Raw genomic sequence first — 19,071 nt, forward strand, 5'->3', positions numbered from 1 at the left:
CTGGTGTGGGGAGGGCAGCTTTCCACTGTGAGGCCTGTCAGGCAAAGCCTTGCAATTGCCTGTGGTGGGCCTGGATGATTACACACAGACTTTTTGATCTAGAGATGGACTCTTCAGTAGGTTCCACATGTTCTCCTTTTTATTTTTTTAAGCTGGAATGTGACCTAGTGGTTGAAATTGTAGCAGCCAACCTGTGTCCACGAGGGAAATATGAAGGGAATTCAAAGACTCTGGAGTCAACTAAACCAGAAACAAGAATAACATGCATTTGGACTTCCTCTTATGTGGGGAAAAATAAGCTTCTAATATTTAAGCCACCATAGTCATGTTTTCAGCCCTGTGTAGCCTAAAATATTCCTAACTGGTACATCATTTAATCATGCAGTGTTTTTTACTATTCCATAACTGATATTGATCTAAATTATTATATATCACTTGAGAAACCTCAAAGGAACAGTCTCAGCTCTCCTCTGCTACTGTAGTACAATTTTTTTATTCTTAGTGCAGTTCAGAGTTGATGGTAGGTACACATTTAAGTTGTCAATGTTTCTTTTTTTGTAGCTAAGTCACCAGAGATGAAAGCCATATAATTCTTAATTTATTTGTTGCCACTCATAGAGGAGTGATGCTGACAAAACTCCTAGCATCAACTGCCTTGAAATTGAAGACCTGAGTCTGGGTCCCAGTAGTAGTTTCTGATTAAAGAAAGCCCCAGGTAAAGGTCACTTGCGTTTGGAATATTCAGCCCTGTTGTCCATGATAGGTTTAGATCCTTGTCTACTTGTAGGGCTTCCCTTGTGGCTCAGCTGGTAAAGAATCTGCCTGCAATGTGGAGACCTTGGTTTGATCGCTGGGTTGGGAAGATCCCCTGGAGAAGCGAAAGGCCAACCACTCCATTATTCTGGCCTGGAGAATTCTGTGGACTGTATAGTCTGGGGTCACAAAGAGTCGGACATGACTGAGTGACTTTCACTTCACTTCACTTCACTTCACTACTTGTTACTCCTATTGCCTAGAAGTAAACAAAAGCCTGGGATCATATATAGGATGATTTTAGTAAAAAATACTTTGTGATCTCTCTAAATGATTCCATATACAAGATGATTTTAGTAAAAAATACTTTGTGATCTCTCTAAATGATTCCATATACAAGATGATTTTAGTAAAAAATACTTTGTGATCTCTCTAAATGATTCCATATACAAGATGATTTTAGTAAAAAATACTTTGTGATCTCTCTAAATGATTCCATATACAAGATGATTTTAGTAAAAAATACTTTGTGATCTCTCTAAATGATTCCATATACAAGATGATTTTAGTAAAAAATACTTTGTGATCTCTCTAAATGATTCCATATACAAGATGATTTTAGTAAAAAATACTTTGTGATCTCTCTAAATGATTCCATATACAAGATGATTTTAGTAAAAAATACTTTGTGATTTCTCTAAATGATTCCATATAGATGTAGACCAATTTCATTTTTTATAAGCTGCTACTCTAGGTTTCTCAGGACAGTGTTTTTCAGGAGTATGTGGGTCATAGACACAGCGCTTGTCTTACTGGGCAACTTTACATAAGTTACATCAGTTAGTGAATAAGTTTTTTAGGAACCTTGAATAAACCGTGATTTCATTGACCCTGTATCAGGCCTAGGCTTATGTGCAGCAGTAGGTTATGCTCTCGATACAGAATCCTAGACATTAACACTCAGGTGAGACTTATCACACCGCTGCCCAGATTGCAGGTTGTTGGCACGAGCAAGTTTCTTGGTGGATTAGACAGTATCCTCAAGGAGGCAAACGCAATGTGTTCGTTCTGCCCCTGAAGGCTTAGCTTAACGACTTGGTGTTATTCCTGGATGGGCCAAACTCATGCATCCCTGCTATAGGGGTCAGGCAGATAAACCTTGCCTAGATGCTGATGATATAGTTCATTTTCTCAAATTTGGAGTAGCCTCCACAAACAGTGGCTCTTTGATCTAATGACTTTAAATCAGTTACTTCAAAACCCAAGTCACCAGTTTTGTTTTTTTTTTGATTTTTATTAGTTGGAGGCTAATTACTTTACATCATTAACAGTAGTTTTTGTTATACATTGATATGAATTAGCCATGGATTTACATGTATTCCCCATCCCAGTCCCCCCTCCCACCTCCCTCTCCACCCGATCCCTCTGGGTCTTCCCAGTGCACCAGGCCCGAGCACTTGTCTCATGTACCCAACCTGAGCTGGTTATCCGTTTCACCCTAGATAATACACATGTTTCAATGCTGTTCTCCTGAAACATCCCACCCTTGCCTTCTCCCAGAGTCCACAAGTCTGTTCCATACATCTGAGTCTCTTTTTCTGTTTTGCATATAGGGTTATCGTTACCATCTTTCTAAAGTCCATATATGTGTGTTAGTATACTGTAATGGTCTTTATCTTTCTGGCTTACTTCGCTCTGTATAATGGGCTCCAGTTTCATCCATCTCATTAGAAGTGATTCAAATGAATTCTTTTTAATGGCTGAGTAATATTCCATGGTGTATATGTACCACAGCTTCCTCATCCATTCGTCTGCTGATGGGCATCTGGGTTGCTTCCATGTCCTGGCTATTATAAACAGTGCTGCGATGAACATTGGGGTGCATGTGGCTCTTTCAGATCTGGTTTCCTTGGTGTGTATGCCCAGAAGTGGGATTGCTGGGTCATATGGCAGTTCTATTTCCAGCTTTTTAAGAAATCTCCACACTGTTTTCCATAGTGGCTGTACTAATTTGCATTCCCACCAACAGTGTAAGAGGGTTCCCTTTTCTCCACACCCTCTCCAGCATTTATTGCTTGTAGACCAAGTCACCAGTTTTGACAGAGTTCTGCAAGCATTTAATTGGTCACAACTAAGAACCCTATATAGAAAATCGACTTGTTTACTTACCACTAGGTTTTCTTAAGAGTTAAGCAGTAAATAATACTGTTTTCAATTCAATATTGTTGCTACATGAGCACTGCATTGAGATAATTAACATGTCCAATTGTAGTTGTCACAGGCATATTATATAGCACAGAATAATTCTGATAATGATGATAAAAGAGGTACAATTGATTGAATGTTTGTTGTGGAGGGCGTTGTGCTAAACAGTTATATGCAGTTTCTCTTTTAATTCTCACTACAACCTGATAAAGTTGGTAAAACTTTGGGGTTTCTTATAAATTGTAGTAAATTCTGGGCTGTTTTCTGAGGAAAGCCTTGTCCGCAAATATTACCTTGGCCCAACTCCATGTCAAAGTCAGTGGGCTTTTCTCCAGGCCAAAGCCTGATTAGTAGACTTCTTGGCTTACATAACAAAATATTAAAACCTGTTTTTTCTTGAATACCCATGGAACACATGGCTCTGCCTTTAACCAGTAACTTGGACTTGAACTCTCATCTGCAGTCCTTGCTGGAAGCTTGACTGTTATAAACATTGTTCATGAAAGAGCACTCAAAGGGCATGTGGGCACTCATATTCCCTAGTTGTCTTCACTGTCCAATGTGTGGTAGCCATTAGTCTCATGTGCCTATTTGAATTCAAATCAAATAAAAATTAAACAGAATAAATATTCAGGTCCTTCATCAAAACAACCGTATTTCAAATGCTCAATGGCTATATGTGGCTGGAAGGTTTTGTAATGGACAGGATAAATATGGAACATTTTGTTCATTCAGAAAGTTTTATTGGGCAGTGTTATGAGATACTGTTAGGCTTTCACATCTGGACTGCATCTTCTTTAAAAAATATTTTTCATTAAATTGTGCTTTGATGTGTTGACAGTGGCCTGCCATTGTGGTCCATTCTAATAATGAGTATTGAATTCTTATATGTCAGAAATGGTTTTAAACACTTTTTATGAATTAAGTCAGTTCTTTTAATAGTTTTTTAAGAGCATTATTATTATCTTCATTTTACAGAGCTTGGAGAGTGAAGCGACTTGCCTGTAGTCACCCAGATGGTACAGGGCAGTGGTGGAATTTGAGTCCTGAAGTCTGGCTAAAACCTTTGTTCTTCACCACCACACTGTGCTACCTCTGAAATCCTTATAAAGCTTTCTTGGATTTCATTCTTAGGATATAAGTAGTGACCTCATTATTTTTATCTCTTTATTTTTGTATCCCTATTCCTCTTGGCTGTAGCTCTTTATTTATTTAGTTTCTGTTATTATTATGCTAAAGTGCAATTCTGATGCCAAGCACCTAGTGTTAGCATGGACTCTACAAATTAAGGGCATGATTCCCTAAAAGATTACCTTCACTTCTAATACCAGCCACAATTTCAGAAGTCCTCAGACCAGTTGCACTTCTGACCAACTGGCTATAAATATGGGGGTTGCTTTAACTCTTTTATTCTGATAATTTGCTAGAATTACTTACAGAATTCTGGAAAGCACTGTATTTACAGCTTTATTATAAAAGTTGTCAATTAGAACCAGCCCAATAGACAATTAGGATGATACCTGGAAGGGAAGTAGAATACATCACCCTTCCCCAACACTTGATGTGTTCAGCAAGGAGGAAGCATAGCTGAGGCAGCTCTCATCCAGGCCGCTCGCTCGAGGCTGTGGAGTGCTGAGCCGCACGTCATGCCCTGCGCTGCTCAGACTGGTGAACAATACAGTCAAGATGGCTAAAGGTGATCCCAAGAAACCAAAGGGCAAGATGTCTGCTTATGCCTTCTTTGTGCAGACATGCAGAGAGGAACATAAGAAAAACCCTGAGGTCCCTGTCAGTTTTGCTGAATTTTCCCAGTAATGCTCTGAGAGGTGGAAGACCATGTCTGGGAAAGAGAAGTCTAAATTTGATGAAATGGCAAAGGCGGATAAAGTGCGCTATGATCAGGAAATGAAGGATTACGGACCAGCTAAGGGAGGCAAGAAGAAGGACCCTAATGCCCCCAAGAGACCACCATCTGCTCTGAATTCCGCCCCAAGATCAAGTCTACAAACCCTGGCATCTCTATTGGAGATGTGGCAAAGAAGCTGGGCGAGATGTGGAATAACTTAAGTGACAGCAAGAAGTAGCCATATGTCAACAAGGCAGTGAAGCTGAAGAAGAGGATGTCACAGACTAGAAGTCTAAAGGGAAGTCTGATGGTGTCAAGTGTCCAGCTAAAGTTGCCGGAAAAGGTGAAAGAGGAAGATGAAGATGAAGAGGAGGAGGAGGAATTAAAAAAAAAAAAAGAAAAAAAACCTGTTGATCTGTCTTATTGTGAATACTTTAGAGTAGGGAGCGCTGTGACTCACACACCTCTCGCCCAGGTGTGTCTGTCGCCCTCATTAGGTTTAATTACCCAGCTGGATCGTGATCACATCGTGGTCTGTCAAAGTGCTCTGGCAATTGTCAGTGGTTTACATGAAGTGGCCATGGGTGTCTGGAGCACCCGGAAACTGTATCAAAGCTGGACATATTTCCAAACAGTTTTAAAGCGAAAAAGCTCTCATGTTCTCCTCACTTCATGCAATTTGCTGTTGGTGTGACAAGGCATTTAAAGATGTTTCTGGCATTTTTAAAAAAAATTTTAAGGTAGTGTGTTAACTGTATGGTCATTGGCTAGAAATCTTGAGTTCTCAACTGTAATATCTATAGTTTGTAAAAAGAACAAAGCAACTGAGACACACTCTTGACCATCCTTGCTTGGTGTGGAGGTTGTGGGGGCATTGCCTTCCGGAGGGGCCATAGGTCAGGGCATGCACTGTGGGGCTGGACTTGTGGACACTGCAGCGGGCATCCGTCTAGCTTCAGGTTGTCTTGATTTTGTATATAGCACCACATAGCATCCTGCTGCCATTCTTAACTGTGGAGAAGGGGAGGTCAGCTGGCATGGTAAGTGTTTTGGATCCTTTTTAGTTGAAGTGCTGTAGTTTTAAACTCTTTGTTTTTTTAAACAAACCACAGAACTCTTCATTATCAGCAAAGCCAAGAGCCACTGCACCAGTGAAATTTCAAGAACCTTCTGTACTAAACACAGCCTGCAATGTTCTCTTATTTTTTTATTTTTTGTATGTTTAGAATGCTGAAATGTTTCTTAAGTTAAGTAAACAGTACTACATTTAAAAAGAAAAGCATATCTGAGAGTAGATGTCCATAGTTTTTATTGGGGTTTTATTACAGTGGCATGATTAATTGAATCATTGGCCATGTGATTGAACTCAGTCTTTAGCACCCCCTCTCCTTCCTGGCTTCACGACCCAGATAATCATGATGGTATGATCACTCACCTAGAGCCAGATATCCTAGAATGCGAAGTGAAGTGGGCCTTAGGAAGCATCACTATGAACAAAGCTAGTGGAGGTGATGGAATTCCAGTTGAGCTATTTCAAATCCTGAAAGATGATGCTGTGAAGGTGCTGCACCGCAATATGCCAGCAAATTTGGAAAACTCAGCAGTGGCCACAGGACTGGAAAAGGTCAGTTTTCATTCCAATACAAAAGAAAGGCAATGCCAAAGACCACACAATTGCACTCATCTCACACACTAGTAAAGTAATGCTCAAAATTCTCCAAGCCAGGCTTCAGCAATACGTGAATCATGAACTTCCAGATGTTCAAGCTGGATTTAGAAAAGGCAGAGGAACCAGAGATCAAATTGCCAACATCCGCTGGATCATTGAAAAAGCAAAACAGTTCCAGAAAAACATCTATTTCTGCTTTATTGACTATGCCAAAGCCTTTGACTGTGTGGATCACAATAAACTATGGAAAATTTGTGTGGATCACAATAAACTATGGAAAATTCTTCAAGAGATGGGAATACCAGACCAGCTGACCTGCCTCTTGAGAAATCTGTATGCAAGTCAGGAAGCAACAGTTAGAAGTGGACATGGAACAACAGACTGGTTCCAAATAGGAAAAGGAGTACGTCAAGACTGTATATTGTCACCCTGCTTATTTAACTTCTATTCAGAGTACATCATGAGAAACCCTGGGCTGGAAGAAGCACAAGCTGGAATCAAGATTGCCAGGAGAAATATCAATAACCTCAGATATGCAGATGACACCACCCTTATGGCAGAAAGTGAAGAAGAACTAAAAAGCCTCTTGATGAAAGTGAAAGAGGAGAGTGAAAAAGTTGGCTTAAAGCTTAACATTCAGAAAACTAGATCATGGCATGTGGTCCCACCACTTCATGATAAATAGATGGGGAAACAGTGGAAACAGTGTCAGACTTTATTTTTGGGGGCTCCAAAATCACTGCAGATGGTGATTGCAGCCATGAAGTTAAAAGACGCTTACTCCTTGGAAGGAAAGTTATGATGATCACCCTAGATAGCATATTAAAAAGCAGAGACATTACATTGCCAACAAAAGTCCATCTAGTCAAGGCTATGGTTTTTCCAGTGATCATGTATTGATTGTGAGGGTTGGACTATGAAGAAAGCTGAGCGCTGAAGAATTGATGCTTTTGAACTGTGGTGTTGGAGACGACTCTTGAGAGTCCCTTGGACTGCAAGGAGATCCAAGCAGTCCATCCTAAAGGAGATCAGTCCTGGGTGTTCATTGGAAGGACTGATGCTGAAGCTGAAACTCCAATACTCTGGCCACCTGATGCAAACAGCTGACTCATTGGAAAAGACCCTGGTGCTGGGAGGGATTGGGGGCACGAGGAGAAGGGGACAACAGAGGTGGCTGGATGGCATCACCGACTCGATGGGCATGAGTTTGAGTAAACTCCGGGAGTTGGTGATGGACAGGGAGGCCTGGCGTGCTGCAATTCATGGGGTCCCAAAGAGTCAGACAGGACTGAGCGACTGAACTGAACTGACTCCTCCCTGGAGGCTGGGCTGGTTCAAAGCCTGAACACTCTAATCCTGTGGATTGGTCTTTCCTATGACTAACTCCTATCCTGAGTCATCTCATTTGTATAAATCAGGCATGATGCAAGGGACTGATGAATAACAAAGCCACTTCTATCACTCAGGAAGTTCTAAAGATTTAGAGGTTATCTCCTGGGGACCAGGGACCAAGACAAGATAAATTCTTTATTATACAACAGTAGGTATTTTTCTTCTTTATTGAAGAATAGTTGACTTTCAATATTATATTACTTTCAGGTTTACAACATAGTAATTCAATATTTTTATACATTATGAAATGATTCCCACTGTGAGTCTAGTTACCATCTGTCACCATAGAAAGTTATTACAGTCTTATTGACTATATTCCCTTTGCTGTACATTATATCCCTGTGACTTACCTATTTTATAACTGGAAGTTTGTACCTCTTAATCTCACGCACCTCTCTCACCCACCCCCTTCCCTTCTCCCAATCTGGAAACCACTAGTTTATTCTCTGTATCTATGAATCTATTTCTGTTTTGTTATGTTTGTTCAGGAAATCTCTAAAACTATGATTAGTAGTCTTCTTGCACCTGTATAAAAATATGTATTTATATATATCTACATAAATGTTCTGTTACTTCTATGTATCAGTTCAGTTCAGTTCATTTCAGTTGCTCAGTCATGTCCGACTCTTTGACCCCATGGACTGCAGCACGCCAGGCCTCCCTGTCCATCACCAACTCCTGGAGTTTACCCAAACTCATGTCCATTGAGTTGGTGATGCCATCCAACCATCTCATCCTTTTTCGTCCCCTTCTTCTCCTGCCCTCAATCTTTCCCAGCATCAGGGTCCTTTCAAATGAGTCAGCTCTTTGCATCAGGTGGCCAAAGTATTGGAGTTTCAGCTTCAGCATCAGTCCTTCCAATGAACACTCAGGGTTGATCTCCTTTAGGATGGACTGGTAGGATCTCCTTGCAGTCCAAGGGACTCTCAAGAGTCTTCTCCAACACCATAGTTCAAAAGCATCAATTCTTTAGCACTCAGCTTTCTTTATAGTCCAAATCTCACATCCATACATGACTACGGGAAAAACCATAGCCTTGACTAGATGGACCTTTGTTGGCAAAGTAATGTCTCTGCTCTTTAATATGCTGTCCAGGTTTGTCATATATTACTTTAGGCTGACTCAAATCCTTTTTGAAGTAAGGTGGCAGATTTATGTGTGTGTGTGTGTGTGTGTGTGTGTGTGTGTATGAGTATAAATAGAAACAAGCATTTTATGTATACATGTATAAATATATATTTTTAATACAGGTGCACGAGGACTAACCACAATTTTATTGATTCCCAGATCTATAGGTTACTTTCAAAATAACTTAGTTTTATGCTTTTATTTTTCTGATGAAGAAATAAACCCAGAGATGTGAAGTATCTTGCCCAGCTGGTTAGTGGCAGAGTTGGGACTGGAATTCAGGGTTTTTAATCTTGCATTTAATACTCTTCTTGTCTTCATAATTTTAAGCTTCTCCTTTACATTAGTCATATACTTATCACCTCATATTTTTCTCACCACCTTGCTAGGTCCAGAAACCTCATGCTGCCCTCCAGAAACAGCTTTGGTGCAATAGGGTGAAGCTCAGCACAAACTATTTTTGTACTTTCTGCCTTTACACATGTGCTGTTCTTTCTGTCTCAAGTGTCCTTCTCACTCACTGGTCATTTCTTGATTGTTTTAAATGTACAAGCTAAACCTCATTTCCCCATGAAGGCTTGCCTGACCTTCTCTCACAGAGTTAGTCTTTCTCTTCCTTTTCACATTATTTAGCATATGCCTTTATCTCAGTGGCATTTATCACACTGCATTTTAAATTCTTTTCCCACATATCAAACCTTAACAGAATTATTGATTTCACCCCCTTGTTACCACTAAACCTATTACTCTCTCTGTCTCTCCAATTCTGATATAGCATCATCAGTGACTCAGCTGCTCCATCCAAAAAATCTAGGTCACCTTGATTTCCCTTTTGTCCTCATCTTGCACATTTAATTAACAGCAAGTCATTTGGTTATACAGCCTAAATATTTCCCAACGCTTTCACCTCTCACCTTCAAACTGGTTTGTTTCCACTCTTACTTTTTTTTTTCAATCCATTCTCCAATCTGTGACCAGAGTTCTTTCAAAATAAAAAGCATCTTATGCCACTTCTAGGTTTAAATTCTCCATTAGCTTTTACTTTTAGTAAAATAAAATCCAAACTTCTTAATTTCAGGTGAACAGGAAAGTGAATCAGTTATACATGTGCATGTATCCACTCTTTTTCAGATTCTTTTTGCATATAGGCCAGTACAGAGTGTTGCACAGTGTTCCCTACACTATGCAGTAGGTCCTTGTTTTATACACAGTAATGTGTATATGTCAGTTCCAATGTCCCAGTCTATCCTTCCCTCCTCCTTACCCACTAACTGTAAGTTTGTTTTCTACATCTGTGTCTCTATTTATTTCTGTTTTGTAAATAAGTTCATGTGTACCCTTTTTTTAGATTCCACATATAAGAGATAGCATACATTTGTCTTCCTCTAGAAACATGTTTTTTTTTTTTTTAAATGAATTTATTTATTTTTTTGAAAACATCCAAACTTCTTTCTGTACTTGGAAGTACCTACATGATGGTGCCCATCCCTTCTTCATTTTTACCAGGCTCTTTCACTGGCCAGGTACTGGCCTCTCTTGATTTCTTTTGGTTTCTCAGACACACCAGGTTTGTGAATGAATACCCCTATTGTTTGCAGCAGGCTATGTACCCCATGGGGGCAGGTGGTGTGACTTGTTTTCTGGTATCCCTAGTGCTCAGCACGAAGAGTTGCACAGGGTGAGAAATCAAGGAAAGTTCATTGAGTAATACTGAATAAAATTTGGTCTACCATTTATTACTTACATGATCTTGGCTAGTCCTTTAACCTCTTTAACTTCATTTATAATGCCCATATCTTAGGACTGTTGTCAAGATTAAAGGAGGTCAGTGGGTACAGTATTCTACAAATGTAGGGGATTGTTACTGCTATCATTGGTCACTTTTCTGCTCAACATGCCTTTGGGGTTTATATTAACAGTGCATTCCTCAGTAATGCCAAAGCTACTCCTTACTGGCTTTCTTAGGCCTGAATGCATCATATGGTAAATTCTAGAGAGGCTGGAAGGATGTTATAACTCTTTTGCTTCTGTTCTGTTTGTAGCAATGCAAGCCTACTTGGTAACTTGGAGCTGCCTATAGATGTATTGCTATTGCCAGCACGTAGTTCTTATTCTGTGCTTCCCTAGTGTTTCCATTAACATTAGCCAGGTAATATAGTTTTTCCAGCTAAATGATTAGTATCCAGCAGTTACTATGTAAATGCTTGTGTCCATTTCATTAAAAAGAAACAACAAAAAAAACACCACCTCCCAATAAGGATTCTTAGTTAATTAAATAACTGTTTAAAGCACAGAGAATATTTATTTTTTTGTTAAAAAAAAAAGTAATCATTCAACTCAGGGACATTTTTTAGTGTGGGATTAAGAATCTCTACAGATATCAATGACTATTTCAAAAAGTTAAATTGGAGGGCAGTTCACTGATGTTAAGTACAACAGCTACTGGAGCTATATTTAAAAATATGTTCCAAAGTGAAGGGTGAAGAAAACTGATTTTGCGGATGCTCAGTTGAAAGCAGTCACTTCATATTAGGCAGAAAAAGGCAGTTTGAGATAATCTCAGTATGAGAGAAATGTGATTTTTAGGCCAGCCAAAGAATAGGAGCACACTGGGACAGCTGGAGGTGTGGAAAGTGTTATCACTGATCCAAAGGGATAGAGGATTAGGGATCGGATGGGAAGATAGTGTCAGCTCAGATAAGGGTAGATAATTTATTTTTAGTTTTCTCCTGACTTTAGTTCTTAGACAACCTGAGTCTTTAATCTTGGCCTCCCATTCTCTTTCTCCTACCTTGAAAAATTTAACCTTTTCTATCATTTGTCTCATCACAACATATGCATCTTCTCACCTGTCCATCAGCCATCTGTTGGCTAAACTCAGACCCTATTTAGTGGGTACTAAATGAGCATAGCATCAGCTTGTTCAGTAATATTTGTCAGAAATGCCCCGGGAATATCACTTCTGACCCCAAGATAATGATGAATGCTTTTTTAGAAATGTAATGCATTTTGTTTTACGATGCTTATCTTTTCAAAATTTTCCTGGAATCACTTCCCATAGATATTATCGTTTATTCCCAAATGGACAAAGATAGACTTGAGTGGGCCAGTGGGCAGTCAGTTGTGTGTGATAATCAGAGAGGTATAGAAACATGCTCATGTGGTGTATTCAAGTTCCTCCTTCTCCCAATTTCAGTCCTCCTAAATTAACTTCCTCTGTCTTAAGACCAGACCAGGAACACAAATACAATATAATACCAACTTATTATATTCAGAGACTATTACCAATGGATTAATATTTTGAATTTGATTGTACAGACAGCTGTACAAATCCCATTTTCTGATTTAACAGAACTAACTTGACCAAATCACCTGTGTCTTAAGCCCATAGAATATCAGATAAAACCCATTGAAACTGTTGTTTTTGTATGTCAAAGTGGTGAATTATTGCTAATTTCAGTCAAAACTAATAATAGTAATCACTAACAATAGCTAACCTTAATTGCATGTAACATGTATTAACTGTGGTATTTATTCAAATTAATACAAACAAAGCACTCTGGACAGCTCTTGGCAGAATAGGGTCACACCATGTGCTTTGTTTTACAATGATGACCCCATTTAATCCTCACAGACACTTTCTGTGGTCATGATACTTATTAATCCTGTTTTATACATGAAGAAAATAAGGCTCAAAGAGTGACCTCTTTGAAAAGGTACTGAGAGACGATCCAGGATCCAATCCTGAGCAGTGTGTCTTCTCCCAGCCTGCTCTCTTTTTATTTTTTTATTTTTTTATTTTTTCCATTTATTTTTATTAGTTGGAGGCTAATTACTTTACATCATTGCAGTGGTTTTTGTCATACATTGAAATGAATTAGCCATGGATTTACATGTATTCGCCATCCCGGTCCCCCCTCCCACCTCCCTCTCTACCCGATCCCTCTGGGTCTTCCCAGTGCACCAGGCCCGAGCACTTGTCTCATGCACCCAACCTGGGCTGGTGATCTGTTTCACCCTAGATAATATACATGTTTCGATACTGTTCTCTTGAAACATCCCACCCTCGCCTTCTCCCAGAGTCCACAAGTCTGTTCTATACATCTGAGTCTCTTTTTCTGTTTTGCATATAGGGTTATCATTACCATCTTTCTAAATTCCATATATATGTGTTAGTATACTGTAATGGTCTTTATCTTTCTGGCTTACTTCGCTCTGTATAATGGGCTCCAGTTTCATCCATCTCATTAGAACTGATTCAAATGAATTCTTTTTAATGGCTGAGTAATATTCCATGGTGTATATGTACCACAGCTTCCTCATCCATTCGTCTGCTGATGGGCATCTAGGTTGCTTCCATGTCCTGGCTATTATAAACAGTGCTGCGATGAACATTGGGGTGCACGTGTCTCTTTCAGATCTGGTTTCCTCGGTGTGTATGCCCAGAAGTGGGATTGCTGGGTCATATGGCAGTTCTATTTCCAGCTTTTTAAGAAATCTCCACACTGTTTTCCATAGTGGCTGTACTAATTTGCATTCCCACCAACAGTGTAAGAGGGTTCCCTTTTTTCCACACCCTCTCCAGCATTTATTGCTTGTAGACTTTTGGATAGCAGCCATCCTGACTGTCATGTAATGGTACCTCATTGTGGTTTTGATTTGCATTTCTCTGATAATGAGTGATGTTGAGCATCTTTTCATGTGTTTGTTAGCCATCTGTATGTCTTCCTTGGAGAAATGTCTGTTTAGTTCTTTGGCCCATTTTTTGATTGGGTCATTTGTTTTTCTGGAGTTGAGCTGGAGGAGTTGCTTGTATATTTTTGAGATTAATCCTTTGTCTGTTGCTTCGTTTGCTATTATTTTCTCCCAATCTGAGGTCTGTCTTTTCACCTTGCTTATAGTTTCCTTTTTTGTGCAAAAGCTTTTAAGTTTCATTAGGTCCCATTTGTTTATTTTTGCTTTTGTTTCGAAAATTCTGGGATGTGGGTCATAGAGGATCCTGCTGTGATTTATGTCGGAGAGTGTTTTGCCTATGTTCTCCTCTAGGAGTTTTATAGTTTCTGGTCTTACATTTAGATCTTTAATCCATTTTGAGTTTATTTTTGTGTATGGTGTTAGAAAGTGTTCTAGTTTCATTCTTTTACAGGTGGTTGACCAGTTTTCCCAGCACCACTTGTTAAAGAGGTTGTCTTCTTTCCATTGTATATCCTTGCCTCCTTTGTCGAAGATAAGGTGACCATAGGTTCGTGGATTTATCTCTGGGCTTTCTATTCTGTTCCATTGATCTATATTTCTGTCTTTGTACCAGTACCATACTGTCTTGATGACTGTGGCTTTGTAGTATAGTCTGAAGTCAGGCAGGTTGATTCCTCCAGTTCCATTCTTCTTTCTCAAGGTTACTTTGGCTATTCGAGTTTTTTTGTACTTCCATACAAATTGTGAAATTATTTGTTCGAGTTCTGTGAAAAATACCGTTGGTAGTTTGATAGGGATTGCATTGAATCTATAGATTGCTTTGGTTAGTATAGCCATTTTGACAATATTGATTCTTCCAATCCATGAACACGGTATATTTCTCCATCTGTTTGTGTCCTCTTTGATTTCTTTCATCAGTGTTTTATAGTTTTCTATGTATAGGTCTTTTGTTTCTTTAGGTAGATATAGTCCTAAGTATTTTATTCTTTTTGTTGCAATGGTGAATGGTATCGTTTCCTTAATTTCTCTTTCTGTTTTCTCATTGTTAGTGTATAGGAATGCAAGAGATTTCTGTGTGTTAATTTTATATCCTGCAACTTTACTGTATTCGTTGATTAGCTCTAGTAATTTTCTGGTAGAGTCTTTAGGGTTTTCTATGTAGAGGATCATGTCATCTGCAAACAGAGTTTCACTTCTTCTTTTCCTATCTGGATTCCTTTTACTTCTTTTTCTGCCCTGATTGCTGTACAGCCTGCTCTCTTAACCGCTACAGACAGCATCTCAGATGCCTATGTATGCCTGTTGTACTCTCAACAAACAAACGTTTTGTTTAAAACCTACTGCCTAGAATTCTGCCCGGGGTAAGGTTTTATAGAAAATACCTCACTTGTGCATAAAAAGCTTTTATTATCAAGGGTCAGTAAAAGAGAGTAACTTTGGGGTGTCTCAAGGAAGTACATGTTAAGGTCCAGGTGCATGGTCAGCAAATACTGTTAATTCTGTTAAGTTCAAGCATTATTTGGCAATGTGAGGTCCAGAGGAAGTTTAAGATAAACTACTAGTAGACATTACATCGGAGAAGGCAATGGCACCCCACTCCAGTACTCCTGCCTGGAAAATCTCATGGATGGAGGAGCCTGGTAGGCTGCAGTCCATAGGGTCGCTAAGAGTCGGACACGACTGAGCGACTTCACTTTCACTTTTCACTTTCACACATTGGAGAAGGAAATGGCAACCCACTCCAGTGTTCTTGCCTGGAGAATCCCAGAGACAGGGGAGCCTGGTGGGCTGCCATCTATGGGATCACATAGAGTCGGACACGACTGAAGTGACTTAGCAGCAGCAGCAGACATTACATTCAAAATTAAAAGAAATTATTGATTTCTTCTATGTTATTAATAAGTTAATATTTCCACTATCATTGACATGCATACTCAGATACTATCATCCCCATGTGCATTGCTATGTTTGGTGAGTATAGATGCATAACTACTCACAGTTGCTGCATTGAAAATAACTCTGATTTTCATTTATTCAGAACCTCTTTAAAACTGTGTCCTCTTCAGTTTAAAATCCACCATTCTATTTGTTCATTCTTTAAAGACTTACTGAGTATCTGCAGTATACTAGGCACTGTAAATTATATATCAGCAAATAAGACATAGTCCCTGGGCCTAAGAAACTCATCCTATTCTGAATGAAAAAAAAAAAGCACACGTTTGGACAAGAACTCAAATGTCTGAAGAAGAAAATCAATGTTTCAGCGTAGCACAAATCTTAAAATTAACAAAGATTTACTCAGCTGATTCCTGACTATAAAGTCTGTGTTTCTTCTTAATTGTTTCACCATTTCAGAAGATCTACAGTGTACTTTCCACTGTATAGTACAACAGTTCAGGTCCTACTGGAAGATGCTAATAACTTACTGGTTTGTATCTGTTGCCTTCAGGGTCATTTTCAGTAGATGTCAGATTCTGGAGTAGATCTAAACTTTTACTGGAATTGGGTAAAATTCAACCAACATAGCATAGAGAAGAAAGAGAAGAGTTTGACTCAGTACACTCTTAGAAACTTTGCTAACTTCATGAATTCCTAGAATCATGGGAACAAATAACTTCTCACATTTTCTTCATGGAGAAAATTTTAGTTAAGTTTAAATAGTTAATTTGCATCTTTACAGAGAAGTTATTTTCTGTAGTGTGTGTAAGACAAAATTTGGGTATAATAAATATTACCTCTAAATATTCAATAAAATTAGTCTTAATCATATGGACATTCTTATTTTTTGGCACAAAGTAACTGAAATTGGTTAAGAAATGGTGGATCAATGCATTTCACTTCCCACTCACTGTTGGCCATATACTTATTGAATGAAATGGTAGACAGAATTGCCTACATTATTTAAATTATTATTATTATTACTTTTACTGAGCAACATATATTTGAATTTGTCTAAGTGTAAAGAGCACATGATGATAATCCACTGTATTGATTATGCCCCTGCTCCTTATAATTCTCTTCCAGTTCAGCTATACGCCCATTATTGTAACAACTCACATGAGTAGTCTTACTAAAAAAATAGAAGGATTGAAGTTCCAAACACAAACTTGACCCCAAGTTTGGCAGTGTTGGTCTTCAGGTTTTCATCATTGTCTTGTAGGTTCTTGGTATTTTATGATATAAAACAGCTGCCCATAAGCATAAGGTTCCAAATTGATCCAGACTGTCCTAATTTAGTCCCACCTACTGGCTCAGACAGTAAAGTGTCTGCCCGCAGTGCGGGAGACCTGGGTTTGATCCCTGGGTTGGGAAGATCTCCTGGAGAAGGAATTGGCAATCCACTCCAGTACTCTTGCCTGGAAAATTCCACGGACTGAGGAGTCTGGTAGGCTACAGGCCATGGGATCGCAAAGAATCGGACACGACTGAGCGACTTCACTTTCTTTCACCATAAACTACTTTTTCCATGGAAAAACCATTCCTGAATATATAAGAACAAGAAAATCCTGTTTAAGCCTGCATAATTCACAACCCTGATAATTAGCACATGTTTATGATTATATGTAAATATATTAATTTATAATCACTTATTATTATATTTACAATCACTAATTATTAACTGTGGCATCCCTTGTATTGTTGTTTTTAGATCCAAATATTAAATTTCAACTGCTCAGTTCTTGTCATTACTGACTTTGAAGTTACCTTCAGCGTGTGTGTTTCTGTCCGCTAGGCCTGAGGCTTAGAACATTGGAGACTCTCAGTAGATTTTCTGTGGAACACAGAAAACATGGGAGCTTTCATGGTGGTTACTGGACTGGAGTAGGATACTGTATCTTGTGTTAAGTACTTCACCAGCATCTTTAGTTGTCATGAGATCCAAACAATGAAAAATAAAATAAGCCCATCATCATCTTCTGCAGCTAAAAATCATTATTCACCCAGTATTGGTTATTGAGTGTACATGTAAGCATTTAGAGCGTACACAGTTCCATCTTTATAGCAATATGTGGTACATATAGTATACATATAGTATTCACATGATCTCTTTGAAGCTTTAACTGTGGATTATTCAGTAAGGATACCTTCTGAATTCTGCATACAATATAATTTCTCTAGGGAAATGTATATACATAAAAAAAGCATGATATGTTAAACTCCTAACTTCTTATTTTATAAGACAGCCTCGTAGGTCTGACTGTCTTACAGCCAAATTTTACCAATAAAATCTAGTATGTGACATAAGATGATCATACCTTATTTTAAATCAGAGAAGTTTACAGCATGGTTTTATTAATAATATATTTTTAAAGGCACATGGGAAAATGTCTAGCATATTTTAAAGCAGGAAAAATACTTTTTCTGTAAATACCTAGAGAGGTGAAATTGGATTTAATTAATTATGATCTGAAATCTGAGATCACAAAACATTGAAAGTTTAAGTGACTTTCAAAACTGTCTTGAGACCAAGTCTCTCTTACCTGTTTTGTTTAGTACCTTTTTTTTTGGGGTATTTACTTTTTATAAGGTAACCCATTTCCTTGTGGACCAGCTCCCAATTATTTGCTTTAATTAATGAGAATTCTGTTTCCTTTTAACTTCCTTCCATTGGTCTTGGATATCCTGAATCATATACGCAGGGTTCAGGAAAATAAGAAAATCATATTGATTCTGATTTTCACTGTGAACACTGATTTTTCCTTGAATCTTTTTTGTCATTAACACCATAGATTCTTTAGGTGCAGATCCTGCCAAAGAAGTGAGCCTGTGACACTTTTTCCTCTAATTAGTTAACTCTGAAACTGAATTAGGTCTGAATTAGCAATCTGTAGTAAGTATGTTAAGATTATTATCTGATGAGTGCTATCAATTTCACTTCTGTTTCTGAATTATTAGCGTCTTATTTGTTTACATTACAAATTCAGTAGGAGTAATTATATAATAAGAAAATGATGCTGTCACTTTAAATAAACTGCTTAGTAACTAAAACATCAGGACTATAATTAAAGGCATCACTCACAGCTTCCATTTTAATACATAAAGGAGAAGGACATGATTAGATTTTAATGAACTTGCTTTTGTTTTAGCTTTATTATTGTTTTATTTTAACCTGGATGTGGTTATTTCAAAACACCACTAAATGTTACTAAGCATTCTTAATTTTGTACATTGGTGTTAGCGTAAATTTAACTCTGACAGCAAGCTTTCAGTTTTTAATCAGTTCTTTAAATGTAAGCACAATTCCTTCTCGTACCTGGAATGGAAATATTCTCCAACTTCCAGGCTAGTAAACTGTCTAGTTCCAGCTAACGAGTGGTAAAAATGTGTCAGATCACATAATAAACCCTCAAGCAAATGCTATTGTCTACTGAAGTCCTTAGTT

At 38.4% G+C, this 19,071-nt stretch overlaps 1 long non-coding RNA gene and 1 pseudogene across 1 annotated transcript in view; both read left to right on the plus strand.

Annotated features, from left to right (window-relative positions):
* Window positions 1-19,071, plus strand: part of LOC110133270 (uncharacterized) — a 135,487-nt gene that overhangs the window by 79,789 nt on the left and 36,627 nt on the right. The gene's annotated exons all lie outside the window — the stretch shown is intronic.
* LOC110133274 (high mobility group protein B3 pseudogene) lies at window positions 4,645-5,498 on the plus strand (annotated as a pseudogene).

Source organism: Odocoileus virginianus, chromosome 26 (assembly GCF_023699985.2).
Source record: "Odocoileus virginianus isolate 20LAN1187 ecotype Illinois chromosome 26, Ovbor_1.2, whole genome shotgun sequence".
Classification (NCBI taxonomy): domain Eukaryota; kingdom Metazoa; phylum Chordata; class Mammalia; order Artiodactyla; family Cervidae; genus Odocoileus; species Odocoileus virginianus.